The sequence below is a fragment of the Bombus huntii genome, chromosome 8, assembly GCF_024542735.1.
Source record: "Bombus huntii isolate Logan2020A chromosome 8, iyBomHunt1.1, whole genome shotgun sequence".
NCBI classification, from domain to species: Eukaryota; Metazoa; Arthropoda; class Insecta; order Hymenoptera; family Apidae; genus Bombus; species Bombus huntii.
Genome location: NC_066245.1, coordinates 4,703,625 through 4,719,317, shown reverse-complemented (window position 1 = coordinate 4,719,317; position 15,693 = coordinate 4,703,625). Strand labels below are relative to the sequence as shown.

Below are 15,693 nucleotides of genomic sequence, written 5' to 3'. Positions count from 1 at the left end.
CTATTTTAGAAGGATGCAAAATACTCATTGAAGAGTGCAATCGATTCTGAATCTAAATGGGACGTTCCTCGGCTAGTAAAACATCGTTCCTTTTAATTCTCTCCAATGTACCTTTAAAAATCACAAAGTTCCATAATATAAGATTCTAATTGTCCTTACCCAGGTCATTACAAAGTTGTTAAAAAGGGTACGGCTAATTCTCAGCAAAATCAACATTGTCAAACAGAAAATGTAAAATTGGCAAAGAGATAAGTTTTCCAACCAAATGTCCTACGCGTCCTAAGTGCCTAAGTGTTTTTGCTTAAATTTCATAAACTTCTCTCCGAGTCCAATGAATTGTACTTGCTACCTGGCAGAAAGCTATTAAAGGGGAAAGATGGGTTTTATGAAGGAAAGCAAAAGGTACAGTCACGAGGGATTAGCCTGTCGATGACTAATTTCTTTCTCGTAAAGTTCTTTCGTGCTGTGTACACAATAGAACTGCCATACAGCCCTGCTTTCATTTGGATCGCAGACACAATTTTCTCGACTATTTATTATTATCCGTTACGTCAACGTTAGAGGGATTTTGTTATAAATTTCTCGGTGATCTTTCGCCTGGTGTAAGCTTCGTCCTCACTAGCCGATTCTTTTCTCGGTGAACGGTCCAGGGCCGCTCGAGAGGTAAACCTTCGAGCAAAACGACTTTCAGAGCTGGCAGTAATGTACTTTCACATTTGCAGACCGAGGCATTGAATCGTGTTGGAAACTCGTTTCGTATTGCGCGACAGGGAAGCGATAGGAAGCGGACAGAGACGCAGACAGAAACCACCTTCAACGGGAATGATTTTTCGCAACGACGCACCGACGCGACGGTGCCGCGAGGCTTCTCACGAAAATGTTAGCTACCTGGCTCGTTTCGAGTGGAACGGTAACCCGCCGTTGACGTTCATCGGTTTCGCGATCGTCCACCGTGTCCGCGTGTTTCCATTCGTCCAAACTACGCTCGGCCCGATCTGTACAATTCGCTACAATTCAGGTGACACTCGAGGTGTATAAGATTATGACTACAGTGGATGCGTATTCCGACGAAGTGTCGTTCCGACGAATACGTCGAAACAATGAAATGTACGAGTACATACAGTGACTGAAAGAAGGAAATATTTTTACGAATATGTTACGTGTGTTGGACAAAATTTTTTGAAATTTCATTGCTACTCGTATACGATCGAAGTTGATTATGTATCGTGATGATAGCAGCAGAATTTGAAACCAATCTGGAAACGTATATGCAAGTTATAAAACATTTATGTACTGTAAACATACACATTGTGAAAACTTAGTACTTAGTACACCGTATAAATGTTACATAATATAACATTTTGCATTAATACTGTAATGAGATACGATCGTCACGATTGTATTGGTGCATCTTTAAAACAAACACTGAAAATGTATAGAGAAGTTGCAAGATATTTATCGCAAGTATATCCATACTTCGCAGACATTCCGAGAGTATTTACACAGTCAATTATACATTATGTCATTAAGCCACGATACTCGCTGGTTAAATCGTATTTGTATATTTCGTTCGTCGGAACGACAGTTCGTCGGAAAACGGATTCATTGTAATTGTAACCAATAGTCTAAATTATTTAGATCGTTCGATTGAAAACTATCGACCTTTTTCTTCAAAATGCTTTCAACGATCTTCACCGAGTATTTTCGTTAAGACGTACGTTCCTGGATGAACTTTAAAGACCGCGGGCGAATACGGAGGTTCGCGGTACTCTGATATTTAGAGAGCGATCTGTATTCACGTTCCCGCGCAACGGCAGCAAGTGCACTGACCCAGTGACACGTGGAAAATCTCTTCGGCGCGTGTACGGTGTGGGTCGCATCGAAAACTCGCGAGGTGACTTTGCCGGCTAATATCGACGATGACAGTCGCCACGGAGGCATGTAACTTAACTTTTTGGCAAGAAAAAAGCCACGTGACTTGGCTGACTCGAGATACCTCGATAACTACGCAAATAGCGTCGATTTTAATTTTTCACCTATTCGGCCGATCGAACACGGATCTCTTTCTCGTATAATCTCCATCGACTTTCCAATCCGCGAGTCGCAATTCGAGTCCTCGACGTTGCTTTTCTCCACGATCGTATTACACATACCTCGCGCGTTCTACGAGGAAAAGCAGTTTACCGTCATTGAAAACGGTAACGTTGGAATAGGCCGATGTGATGTAAAAATTCAAGTGCAGCCCATTAAAAGGGTAGGAACATTTTTTCTAATCTGTGAAGCCAAGGAGAATGACGAGAAGAAAAGGGACAGTTTAGTTTACTGAGAGACAATCGTCGAAATCACATCGTAAAGTAAAGCTGATAAGTAAAGGGTCGTTTAATTTGTAACTTAAAAATCTGACAAATAATTTTCTCTACTCGATAATACGGCGTGTCGTATAATTTTCTCTGTACAATAATGGAAGAACGGTGCAACTTTTCTCGGAAAGCGGATGTACGTTGTCGGTATATATACTGCCGGAGCCGGCCGAGAAAGGAGAATAACGGGACGAACGCTATTTATTGCGTTTTCAGGTCAGACAGGAGCGCGTGAATTTTCGTACGAAAAACGGATGCCTGCAGGCTTCCAAACCTCTCTTTCTCTTTGTCCATTTTCGAAGGCACTTGCTGTGAAACCGTTGAGGGATTTTCAAAGTAGGGTGCAGAAGCACGATGGTTAGAGTGGGGTGCGATACGATGTGGCGAAGTGGGATCGAGGGAGGGGCGTAAACCGTCGTACGTACGGCCTGGCTCTCTTTATTGCACCCTCCTCTGGGTCGGTGCCGTGGACCCAATTCGCTCCGAGACCTCGACGACGTTGCGCCTCTAGCGCAGTATACCGGGAACGTATTATAGACGAGTTGGATTTTCACGTTCCGATTGGAAAATTCAGAGTCCCGCCCGAGAGAACTGCTATCCTTTAATGGCCAATGACGTCATGCGTCGCCAGGTACGCGATTAGAACAAACCAGACTCTAATAGGATCGTAAACGTTTCGCTTAGCCACGCTCGAATCAGCGAATCTTCCGTTCCGTTTGAAAAAATTTTCTCACGAATTTCCCGTGGAAACAACCCTCCGCTCGGTCGATTCGATCGTGCGATTCTTCTAAGCGCGATGCGAGATCGCGTTTCGTACTATACGAGAAAAAGAGCGACTGTATCTTTAGACTGGCCGGGTCTGACGTAGAAAGATCCGGTTTCAGTTGGCTCGGGCGCAAACGGATTATCTTCTAATCTAGAGGCCGAAATTTCAAACTACTTTTCGCCTACTTTTGCGAACCTATCGACTAGACTGACTATCGCCCCATAGATCAGGGACGACTGTTTCATTTCTCTAAAAAGTACTCGAGACGAGTTTCAAGGAATGGGCGTAGCTTCCGGACATGATCGGATCGGCAATTCGTAAAGCGGGTAGCTATTTTTGTAATTTACGAAAAGACCACCGCCGCGTTATTAATACTCCGTCATTCGAACGAAGTAGTCATAAAGATATCATCCTTTCCGGCACACGCTTGGTTCTTCGAGTCCCGTGTCCTTCGATCAAATAAACGCTAAATCGTTTCGACGGCATAAACGAGTAAAACGTCCGTTTCAGAAACTACAAAGTTCAAGTCCGATAAAGCGTCCTCGATGGAGTATTGTTTTACTCATCGCATGCGTTCTTGTTCGACATTTTCATGGAAAAACGATTTGCATGAATTTGATGTAAAAACAGGAGACTTTCGACCTTTCGCGCATTGCCGTTCGATTAGATTAACGATTAATCGCGAGGTACGAGCGCGTTCATTTTGTTCGATGGTAGTACGACCGTGAAAGTCCTTAGATCGCTTGGTATTTTACTTGTTTCCGTTTGTTTCACTACGATGATTACAAATAGCTGGTTCGACCACCCGTATACCGTTGTCTTGTCCTTTTTTTTCGTCAGAGACCGGCGTACCGTGGCGCACGGCAAAACAAGAAATCGATGGTGAAAATAATTGCACGAGACGTTTATTTCCATGTAACCCAGCGTTGCAAAATTAACAAACAAAACGAACGTTTCGCGCACGCGTTGCGTACACGCTGATCCTCGATAAGAACGCTCGTTAACGAAAACAAAATTACACAGATCGATCTACATATGTTGAAAGACCATTAGCGACTAGCGTCATTCGCCGACGTCATTGCGATTTCCCTTGAACGCGAACGCTGCGGCGAAGATCGGAACAGCGAAACACGAAACGCGGGGTACGCTTTCAAAAATCAACATGCAAACTGATCGGTTCCAGAAGATTTAATTGGACGAAGGAATTATACACGTCCCTTTTTGATCGAATAAAATTGCAACATTTTCACGTAGCAACGTATCCATATGTCCTGCAGATTCACGCGATAAAGAGGCCTCGATGGTTTCTTAAAGCGACGGTGGCGGTTGGAGTTGGAGCGCGTATACGTCAGAGCGTGGCACATGAGTCATCGAAGAGGAAACGGGGACGGGGCGCTTGATGCGCCCACGATATCGCCGCCCCTGCGCAGAAAGTGAGCGCAAATCGCCGAGGCGTACCGAAGATGGCCGAAGTGTTTCAGTCGTGCGGCAGCCGAGCCCGAGCGATCCCCCGATCGCAGTCGTGCGCGTTGGAACGACAGGTACTACGAGTACGAGTACGGGTACGGGCAGTCAGTAGTGGACTAGCGGCAACGGGAGCAGCAGCAGTAGCGTCTACGACGGCCGTAGCAGTGGTGCAACGCTAACAACAGAACAAAACAGAGAAGAGAGTATGGTAGGTCAAATTGACAGAAGACATCGGTAAACGGGTAAATAACGGGTTCGTCGCGTTTACCCTGTTCTGTCTGGGTGAAAATCCGTCGTGTTGAAAACGAAGGTGCGCGCAAACGCTGGCTGCTCCACGGAATATGTATGTGACGGAGGTGGGCGAGGGCCGTGCGAAAAAGTGGCGAAAACTGTGAGAGAGGTGCAGTGCCTCCACGTCGGTGGCAGTGGCGGTATTGGTAGTAGTGGTGTGGTGGTCGTGGCGGTGGTGGTGGCGGCGGCGGTGTGGTATTGCTGGTGCTACTTCGGTGTATATACGCGTGTATATTGGTGAGACACGCACTTCGGCGGGGCCGTGGTTCTCGCTCTCTCTTCTGTTACGTTTCATTCCCTCCTTCTCTCGAATCCCCCTATTCACCGCGACTATCCTCTCTGTCGCGCTCACGGAGGCCATCGTACCGAAAGCGACCGAGCCAGGCCAGGCACTACGCAAGATGGCTGTGTGTCGCTAACGAGAGCCCGACAAACCAGACGGGGAAAAGATAACCCGGGAATAAACAGAACATGCTGCTACGTGATCGTCGGGCCCGTCCCTGAACAGAGAGACACTGGCCAAGAACCGAGAGGTATGTTTCTCTTTTTCTTCTTTTCTCTCCTACTTCAATTTTGCCGACGATCCGTAACATGTTCTTTCCTTCGCTCTTTCTTTCCGACACGCCGTTAATCTCGTGTGTTTCTATCCCTTGCGTACGAATCAATGAAGTGATGCTTTTCTATATTTCTACCGACGATATTTGCGGTTGACAGGTTACCGGAAGATACCGTGACTCGCGTGTCTTACCCGTTCCACTCTCGGTCGAGCGATTCACGTATAGCTTATCATATTGCGAACGCGTATATTCTCACGAACATACGTACGTTCGATAAACTGAAAACGTAAACAAATTAAAGTTTTCCCCCTCGTGAACTTCGGTCAATTGCCGTGCGTTCGTTTCACGAAACTTTTCTGCGAAAACCAGTAGGCTGATCGCGCGATCATATGGTGTAAATTGATCAGGTTAGCGGCGTGACAGTTTAAATTTTTTCTCCGCACCAGGTTTTGTGCGACGTCGACACGACAGCCACCTAGGAGATCGCGAAACGGGAAGCTGAATCGGAAACATCTGTTGCCGAAAGCTTGGAAAGGCGAACATAACCTCAGAATGTCGGTTTGCATGCGTCGTCGTTAGGTAGAAGATATATGTTCGGATCCGTGTTTTTCATTTCCGTCGATTTATGCTTTTATCAATGAAAGCAATCGTCGGTAGGTGTGTGCGTGCGCGTTTCGAGCTTGATAAATAACTTTTTGCCGTGGTAACGTTTTGCCTAACTTTTTTAATCGTAACGATCGTCTCGAGCGTGGATCTCGATAATATGTTGCGCAGTGGGATGCAATTTCACGAAACGCGTAGTATTCCTGAAATTGGACGAAATGCCAGCGCAAACGGAGTCGTGCCGACCGAGTGGAAAAGTTTGTGAATTGTAACACGCGAGCGAAGAACATCTGTCGACCAAGCAACTGCGTGCACGTAGGCTGGAAGTCGCGTCGCAGAAGCGTTTACTGGATCGCGATTTCTACGTGTCACCGAGTTGTACGTCGATAGCGTACGTATATATGTATATATATATACATATACGATGTTTCATTACGAACGAAATCCTAGCACTTTTCGTTGCTTCGTTCAACACGCGCGTAAGCTCGCCTGGAAATTCCCCATCCACATAACACACCGTCGGTTGCTTCGTGCCAAAGTTTATACAGTATCTGGATCATTTACCAACGCGCGACCGTCCTCGTTCCTTTCTCTTTTTTTGTCTTTTTTACGTTAAAACCTACTGTCACAGGCAGTAGCGATATTTTTTATTTCCGCTTAGCTGGGAGACTCTCGTATCGATACCACGTTTCGTTTTGTGAATCGTGCTACGTTGCCGTCGAATGGTTCTTCCCCCGGCTGAAATTATATTTTAGCGACGGATCGAAAACTGCTCGCGATGTCGATCAATATCAACTCTAGCCTCATGAGTTTTCCGTTTTTTTTTTTTTTTTTTTTTTTTTTTTTTTGTAGTATATACGTTAGGATTAATTAATACTTTAACAAGGTATCTACACACGATTTTGTCCATGTTAGTCAAAACGTCTTATGTAACGTCTTTTCATTTTTTAAGATATGCTGAAATATTTAAACTATATCGGTGTTTTTTATTTTTTAAGTGAGGTTATATAGGCTGTTCCGAAATAATGACCAAACACTTTAAACTGAACGAGGCAAAATAAAGATAGCACAATGAATATGATAAAAATTCGAATTTATTCGGTTTCGATATAGTAGATAGAATACTATAACTGAGAAGGGTAGAATTTGTATTCGGTAATCTATGATTTTATAATTTTAAAACAAATTCAGGGTTAAAATTGAACTTTGATACGATTATGAGACTCCTCTTGTTTCACTTCAGAAATGAGTGATTTAGAAGCCACATTGGTCAACTACATAAATCAAGTACGGGAAAATGATGATGTTACGAATGCTGTTCTTCAAATTTGCTATTATTACCTTCTCCTGATAGATGACTTTATGGAACTAAATGATTTGTTTCTTGAGAACTGAACATTAATTGTTCACTCGAGTAATGAAATTGAGGAATTAACAGAAAGTGGAGAACACGATCGGTTTAGTTTCTGAGATAGTCGAAAATGTAGCTCGATATTATAAAGAAAGACGTTAATCTTTCGAAATAAGACGAGCCACTAACTACATTTCTCTTTCCATTTCGAAAACGAAATAGTAAGCGAAAGCAATTTCAAGATAGAAAGAAAAATAATCATCGAATCGTTTTCCCGTGGAACTCCGACTGAAAATCCAATTAGTTTCATCCGTATCCCTGTTCCTCGGAGTTCTGCGCGTTCATCCGCAGATCGATTGGTGCTCTATATTGTCGCGTTTGATTATCGTTTTCTAATTATCGACCGCCGTCTGGCAGTCCGTGAGGCAAACGAAGTAATCGGAAGTGGCAACCGGCGGCATAGTGTGCTCGCCCAGCATTTTTTATCTCGTTTCTACGAGATTTCCTCAAACGTGGCCTTCCGAAAGGCCTTTCGGCATTTCGAGGTCCACCTCTCGACACGTACGAGCACCTCCCAGAAGGACATTACCACACTTTACGATTACTACTTCTCTTCGTCGTGCGTGCGTGTATATATCAACGTACGTCGTTCCATTTACTTTTTCCTGTTCCTCTTACAAACCACGTTTCGTTTTTAACACCGCGATAGGCGAATGACAAAGCACGAAACAACGTTTTATGGTAATATATCGTGATACAAGCGGAAAGGACGTGATTCCTCATGTAAAAATAACTTGGAAATGTCGAATTTTTCATACGATGCTTTGTTTTCGAGAAAATGCAGTTTGATAATTTGCTTGATATACATACAAGGTGTATTTCATTGTAATTCATGATAAAAATGGGGTCAGGGAGATTCTGTGACTGAAAACGAAACTAAAATGAAGGATAAAGAATTTGCGTTTAAGGAAATCAAGTTTGAAAACTTGTCAGGTTAGATATGTGAATCTGCCTGATTCACCCAGCTAGACAGGAGTGAACAATAGAGTGGACACTACTGTAGACGCAAAAACAAGTTGAGAACCTGAAGCAAGGATTTTGCATTCGGAGTTTTTTTACGAGAGAATCGAAATTTTGTCCAGACTGCGTTTATCAGATTAATTCCCGACTAAACGTGATCAGTTTTTTGAAGAAAAACTTATTTTAGCTTATTTTCATATATAAAATAATTTTGTTGTGATTGTTTTTCCATATTCGATCGAGAATTAGTTAAACTCACATCTACCAAAATATCCAGGGTTCATAACAAAAATGACCTTTGTCCATGTTTGACTCATTCCTCATTTTTCCTCAATACATTTAAATCACGATTTCGCAATCACCTTGTATATTAGGAACGGTAAGGCACATACATCAACTATGCTCAACGATAGTTATTGTTTCTAAAGACATTATAATGAAATATTGTATAATTACACGAAATTGTACGGCGATGAGGAAGTTTGATCGAAAATGGTTGTTTCGTGATTTCAAGGCGATCACGAGCAAGTTTGTGGAGTAAACCGAATATCGATCGATACATTAAACGAACTTGCTATAGCGCTCTGGGACATTTGTTGATCTTTAGGTAACCTTAAATGAGGAATACGTTCGATATCGCGCGATAAAAGCAAGATAGGTGGCCAAGCTCACCCTTAAAATCTTCGAATACTCATTTCTTATACAGTGGTGTGTGAGAGTTTTCGGATAGATTTCCCACTTTATACTTCAAAAACGATACTTTAAAGAATTTGAAATCGTGATTGGCAAGACGGAGTTTATGAAATTCCAACGATTTTTATTTTTATTTTTAAATACAGTGACCAATATAATACTTATAAAAAATTTGTTTAATTATCCTTCATTTGAACACGAGAGTGCTACGTTAAATTTCTCCCTGTCTCTCAAATAATAAATTCTACAAAATTGAAGTTAAAATATCTTTTAAAATACTAAATTTTCGACCTTGTTATTGTTATTGTTATTTGTTATTTGTTATTGTTGTTGTTGTCTTAATACCTTTCTATGTAGAATGAGTAAATGATTTGGTTTACGATAAGAAATGTTCTCGTTTCAAGAAATAATATAACTGCGAAATGCATATACATCATTACACTTGCGAAGAAAAATCATCGGGAAATATTCGTAGTTTTCCTTGCAACTATTCATCTTTTTTCTGTAACATTTTCTTTTAACTTTATCCGAGAAAGAGATAAGACGCTCCAGTTTCGTAAATCATCTTGCATAATTGTGTAACGATATTTATTTGTTGCATTGCTTTCTTTCACTCGCCATATCCTTATATCAAATATCTCTTAAAAGATTCTTTTAGATATCGCTATGTTAGAATATACTTAAAGCGAAAAATTCATTTGACAGTGAACTTTTGCAAAATAATCGCAAGATAATCTTCGTCGAAATTCCTACTCTAAATGATATACAAACTTTTAATTTTACAATTATATTCTTAATCATAAGAGACGTTTCAATGCCTTTTTTTTTTTTTTTTTTTTTTTAAGAAAATGGATCTTTCTTTCGTATCATATTTGTATTCTACAAAGAAATTTCGTATTTTTTTTTTTTGATGAAATAAAACCCTCTCTATTCGCTTATATCGTTCAATGGAATTTTCCATGCTTCATGGCCTTCCGTTTAAGGACTAAGCTTGGTCTGAATACTTCTATCTTCTGGTGAAAGCTCGGGTATCCTTTTGCTCGTACCGCTCGAACGCGAGACTCGTCGCTTACTTGGTAGATCTGGTTATTTCGTCGGTCGTAAACCACGATTCCACTCGAAACCATCTCTGACACGCTTCCAATTCGATTTAGTTTAGCGTAGGTTTTTGCAAGCACAAATAGAACGCGACACACAAGACTCATCAAACGTCTGTTACACTGTTTGATCGATAGAAACACTGTGGAATCTTGTTACAGTGTTCCTTGGAACGAATGGGATAAAGATGCTCCTCCAATCGACGATACTGTTCTTCGACTTTTATTTTCACGCGTTTCGTGCCGAAAAATCGTTCGTTTCTCCGATATGAAATAGGATCAACATTTTTAAGGAAGTTATAGTAAAGGAATGTTAAGATTCAAAATTCGTTATAAATTAATTCTGTATCGGAACTATCTCTTCATCTGATTTGAAGATTAAATATTTTGTATCATCTTGTTGGACATTTAGAAAACATTAGTATCATTATTTACACAGACTAATAGTAACGAAGTTAATATTCTCTTCGTGTCTTACAAAACATTGCGGATCTATGGTTTATTTTCAAAGTATCTTCAAATTTATCAGACTATTCCCTTCGTCAATTCTTTCATACTTGAAATACATACTTTTTTTTATTCGAGAGCGACGTAAAAATCAGAAAAACAAGAATAGACTTATCTATTTCTTCCGCATCGGTCTGCAAATGAAATCCGAATAAAATTCATAAGAAATTTTGTTGTCCGATTATCTTGGACATAGAATTAAAATAATATTTCTAAGGGATTTCCCCTTAAGATAAATCCCTTGATGTTTATTATCTTCCCCTTCCGAACTTTCTTCGGCACGAAACCAAACTGGAATTTCTAATGAATCATCGTTTTGAATTTCCCCATTGTATTCGGGATACTTGGTTGTAGTTTGTTGATGAAACAAATACTCCTTTAGAAGGTTGTTGGGTAGTTCAATAGAAATTCGTAAATACTTCTAAATTGCGTTTAAGAGCCGATGTTGGTCGTAAAATTTTGCCACTCACATCGCTAGCAGAAAATTCGAATATGAACGAGTTGGTCTTCGATGTGACGCATAGCAAGGAATGTTGCAGACAAATAGCGTCTTGATTTACACACGTAAATATCATAGGACACGTGTTGCGAAAGGATACACGTTTCGGACGAGAGATATAAGTCTAAAAGGGTGTAAACGTGACATAGAATAGTTTAATCGGGAAATTCCATTGTCGAAGGAACCGTTATTTTGCGTACGGCTGGTCGGCGTGGAAAGCGTGGAATTTTACAAGGGAAAAAGGGGCGTATAATGTGTTTATTGTGTAGTAATCTTAACAATCGACTGACGAAGTTTCTACGATATGGTGAAAAACGGTACCCGCTTAATCGGCTCAAATGGCTTCTTACATAATATTGAGCAGCGATTTGTTGTTTTCCCGACGTGCGTCGTTGATTCACGTAAGAATTTTTAAATTCCAAATAGCCAATTTTATTTTATTACTTAATTCCTTACCAAGGTTATCCCTTTATTTGCTTGCGGTGTTAAATATGTATTTTTGTATTCTACTGAACATTTCAAACACGATCATTCCATATTGCCTACAAAATTTTATAGTTTTACTACTAATTTTTATGAGACAATGTTATGTGTTCGGACAAATCGTTTTCTTTTCAATTGAGGACTATAATACCAATTTTAAAGCTCAATTGATTTTCAAAAAATGTCGTGTCACCAAAATCGTTCTTTTATTTTCTTCACTCTCTTCAAAATATCGAAGGTACTAAAATATTCCTTGTCTTAATAGCTTGTTTTTCAATCATCGTATTAAAATGTTTCTGCTTGATCAAAACTGACGTTAATATTAGATAATCAACAGATATGTAGTTATCATGTTTTCTTCCTGCGATGTTCAGTTGTATATATTAGCCACCAAGTGACATTGAAATAAAAATTCAACGACGATACAGCATCTCACATTTTTCCTGTGTGCTCTTCAATTATATAATTGCATGCTTCGTTATGATAATACCCACTTACCATTATTGATTTATATCCGAATCAGAGTGTTTGGAAAACGCGAATATCTCTCATCTAAGATACAAGAAAATGAGGAGACAGATTCAAGACTTTCGTTGGAAATTGCTTTCGAGCGAAGGATAACGAGTTACGAAACGTTGTCGAGGACGAAATTGCGTAGAGGAATAAATTGTGATGATTCTTCTCGAGGAAACAGATCGAAAACGTAAAAAAGAAAATGAAGAGTTTGCAGCAGTAAGGAAGCAGCTCCCATATATAAATTGAACTGACTACGAGAGAAAGAAAGATGTAAGTTCCATATCCAAAAATACTTTACTTTATTATTGCAAACATTAATCGTCTATGAATTTGTAACACGTTTGGAAAAGTGATTTGATGTTGAGTTGGTTTTCGTTGGTTTGTTCGCAACACTGGAGAAAGCACTTACTGCAACAACCTCTTCAAATATGTTCTCTTCGAAACATTCGTTTCAGTGAAAATTGAAGCTTGCTTTAATAACAATTTGGTAATAATTGCAGCAATCCTTTCGAAACGACTCGTACTCCATGTACACGACCATGTACATACTCGTGGATTACTTGCAAACATGACCTTACCACTATCCTATTCCAACGATTGTTAGCAGCGGCGTGAAAACTTGCTAGAGTAGAAACGAAGAGTCTAACGCATGATCATCCAATTTGTCGGCGAACTTTTGTGCGCGCGATTGCAGGTTATAAATACAAGACGTAACAGCAGACGTTTATGATCGCGATACTAGACGGTTAATTTACGACAACGGACGGGCTCGAACTGTTCGCTGTCTCTTTCGAGGAGAAGCAACGCGAGTTTGCGAGCGCGTACTTCTTAATCGGACAGTGTTTCAACTCGATACAATTTGGTATACGGCCCAGTAAGATTCGATTTATTGTCGCGTGTCTGTATCTCGAAGTACGACTCTGCAGCGAAAAGTAGAAACTTGTGTTATCCAAGTTGTTTCGAGTCATTTTCCTTGCGTTATCAATCGTCTAAGCGACGAATACCGCGATTCATCGACGACAACAATCCGTTATCTAAAGCGAGAAAGTAGTGAAACGACGTACGTACGTCTGGTGTATGGCGTTTTCGATCGTTTCCTTGCATTCGTCGCAGCTTCGAAAATATCCTCTGGAACGGTCGTTATTCTCGCGTCAGATACAAAGAATTGGTCAATTGATAGCCGATGGAATCGATGCCTCGACGCGTTTCTAACTTGCTCGCGTCAAACGTGTCTCACATTCTCCTTGCATTCTTCTTGCATCCGCGTTGAAAATGAGTTGACTTTTATCTTTCCCGTTCGGGAAGTTACAATATCTTCGTGATTCATCTGGACGGTTCATTGTTCGATCGGTGGTGACTCCATGCCGCGGCAAAAGTTTCTACGAAAGCTAGGTCAGTTTCGGGTCTTTTCGGGTTTCCCGTTTATCTAGCGATCAGCTTGAGTCACCACGATGACTGTATACCGTAGTCTAGACGTTGCGCGCGATTATTCGTAGCCTTTTGCAAGGGTAGCGTCGTAGACTGCGGCTTGGAACGCGCGAGTACCATCGCAAGCAAGCGCAAACTCGGCAAAGTCGGACTTTCGTTTCGTTGGTTCGCGCAACTTGCACGGATAGACAAGAGAGCGAGCGAGAGAGAGAGAGAGAGAAAGTGACTCATCGCCAGTCGCCAGTCTATATCGCGATAGAAACAATAGCTGTCCACGTTTGGAGAGTCACGGCTGTGCCATGAGAGTGAATTGTTTCACAAATCTGAACCACTCGTCGGTCACGAAAAATCGCGATAGATTAGGTACGCTAATCGCGTTGTTTGCTGGTCGGCGCCTACTCGCTTTTTTCCGTTATTGTGTGCCGTCGCTTCGAAACGATTATACGCGAGTCGTTCGTAGATAAGTCGGGAGAGATCAACGACGACGCTCGACAACGCGACTTTGCAATGCAAAGATCGTCCGTTGTGTTCGATGTATCATGTTTATCACGATGTCACGAGCCAACACTATTGCTTTTTATTTATTCTTTCTTCGTTCTTTTTAATTGATGGCTACGTAATTGTCTGAAAAGTTGGATCCGTTGCTGAACTTTGCAATAACCAATCGACATGATAATATATAAAAGTCGACTGATCACGAATAATAAGCTGAAACTCCTTCGATCCGCTATCTGCTACGTTCAGCTATTACGTAAAGTTGCTACTCTTATTACGACGTACTTCGGATAGCGCTTCGTTCTTCAAACACCACTAGTCAAGGAGGACGTCTATTCACATTTTTCTTCGTTTTCACCAGCCCTGTTTTTCGTCTGATCCAAGGCGTGCTACCGAAATTCGTCGTCGAGCCAACAACCGGCTTTTTTCACCTTCTCGCCAACCGGCCATCCGCTGGAATTATACTACGACCCACATTTACGATCGTTCTTTTCTTCCTTCTCTTACCTGGCGTGACGAGGTACCGTGAGACGAAACTTTCTAGCCCTGCTACTTACTCTTCTCCACTGATTTCATCTTATAAACTTGACGATCGTCGAGAAGAGCGTGCAGGGAGAGAATAGTTTGGCACAAAGACGACGCGACGGTGACGAGGCGATTCGCGTTCAAACTTAGCTCACGACCAACGAGTCGCGAATTCGTAGTAGCTTTCGAGTAGTTTTGTACATAGCTTCTAATTAATTTTTAGCCAAGCGCCGCGAGAGACGCGATATATTGAGAAGATTTCAACGAAGCTTCGTAGAATAGATTCGTGATCTATTGATACCACACGTAATCTGTTGACGCGCTAGCCTTTCAATATCCAAAATTATCAATCCTATTCTTTATCAGTTTCTCGATTTCATTATCCAGCCACACTATTAACGTTCAATTCTCAGAAACCAAGTGATCTACTCTCATAAATTCATTAGTCGTAAAAATGACATAAACGATAGAAGCGATTCTGCGGAGATATCTGAATGAAAACTTTAAACGTCTCTATTCAATGTTAAGATCTTAGAACAGCTGGAACATGTGTTTGGCCATATTCTAAATGTTTATGTAGATTCTACGAAGTGTCAGATATTTATTAGAGACGGTAATGGATTTTTTAAGTCACGTCGGTATATTGTTTATTTCAGTTTAATTTTAGCAGAACATTTGGTCCTGGTTATTAGACACAATTATGAAGAGTTAATAGTAGATAAACTTTAGTAGAGAAAACTCACCCACAACTTTGACAATACAACGAAAATCACAACTTTTTGATCGAATTACACCAGGGTCTGCCTGCAAAATAATTTACCAGCTAATAATATTAGTAATTTGACAAGTTACAAGTTGTAGACTTCTCTTTTGCAACTCTACTTTACGTATCTCAATCGGATAACTAATCATTTGTATAATTCAGTTGCAAAATCTAATTCCTTTTAGTAATTTGTTATTGTTGCATAAGCGAATTTATTGTAACTTACGATTTGTAAAATTTCGCTAATATTAATCGGCTGGAGTAGAAAATCC

General features: G+C 40.8%; 1 protein-coding gene and 1 long non-coding RNA gene across 15 annotated transcripts in view; one reads left to right on the top strand and one right to left on the bottom strand.

Annotated features, from left to right (window-relative positions):
* Window positions 1-4,299: 4,299 nt before the first annotated feature.
* Window positions 4,300-5,008, bottom strand: LOC126869080 (uncharacterized). The gene is made up of 2 exons (XR_007690818.1): window positions 4,862-5,008; window positions 4,300-4,768 (listed from the first exon to the last, which is right to left on the bottom strand). It is a non-coding gene; the product is annotated as an uncharacterized LOC126869080 (long non-coding RNA).
* Window positions 5,009-5,268: 260 nt separating this feature from the next.
* Window positions 5,269-15,693, top strand: part of LOC126869053 (homeodomain-interacting protein kinase 2) — a 31,007-nt gene continuing 20,582 nt past the window's right edge. For 12 of the 14 annotated variants that reach the window (XM_050625174.1, XM_050625162.1, XM_050625164.1 and 9 more), the window contains exon 1: window positions 5,276-5,417. The gene's annotated coding sequence lies outside the window, so the exon portion shown is untranslated. Of the gene's footprint in view, window positions 5,418-12,217; window positions 12,481-15,693 lie in introns of all 14 variants that reach the window. The other 2 variants (XM_050625170.1, XM_050625169.1) reach the window with 2 other exon arrangements.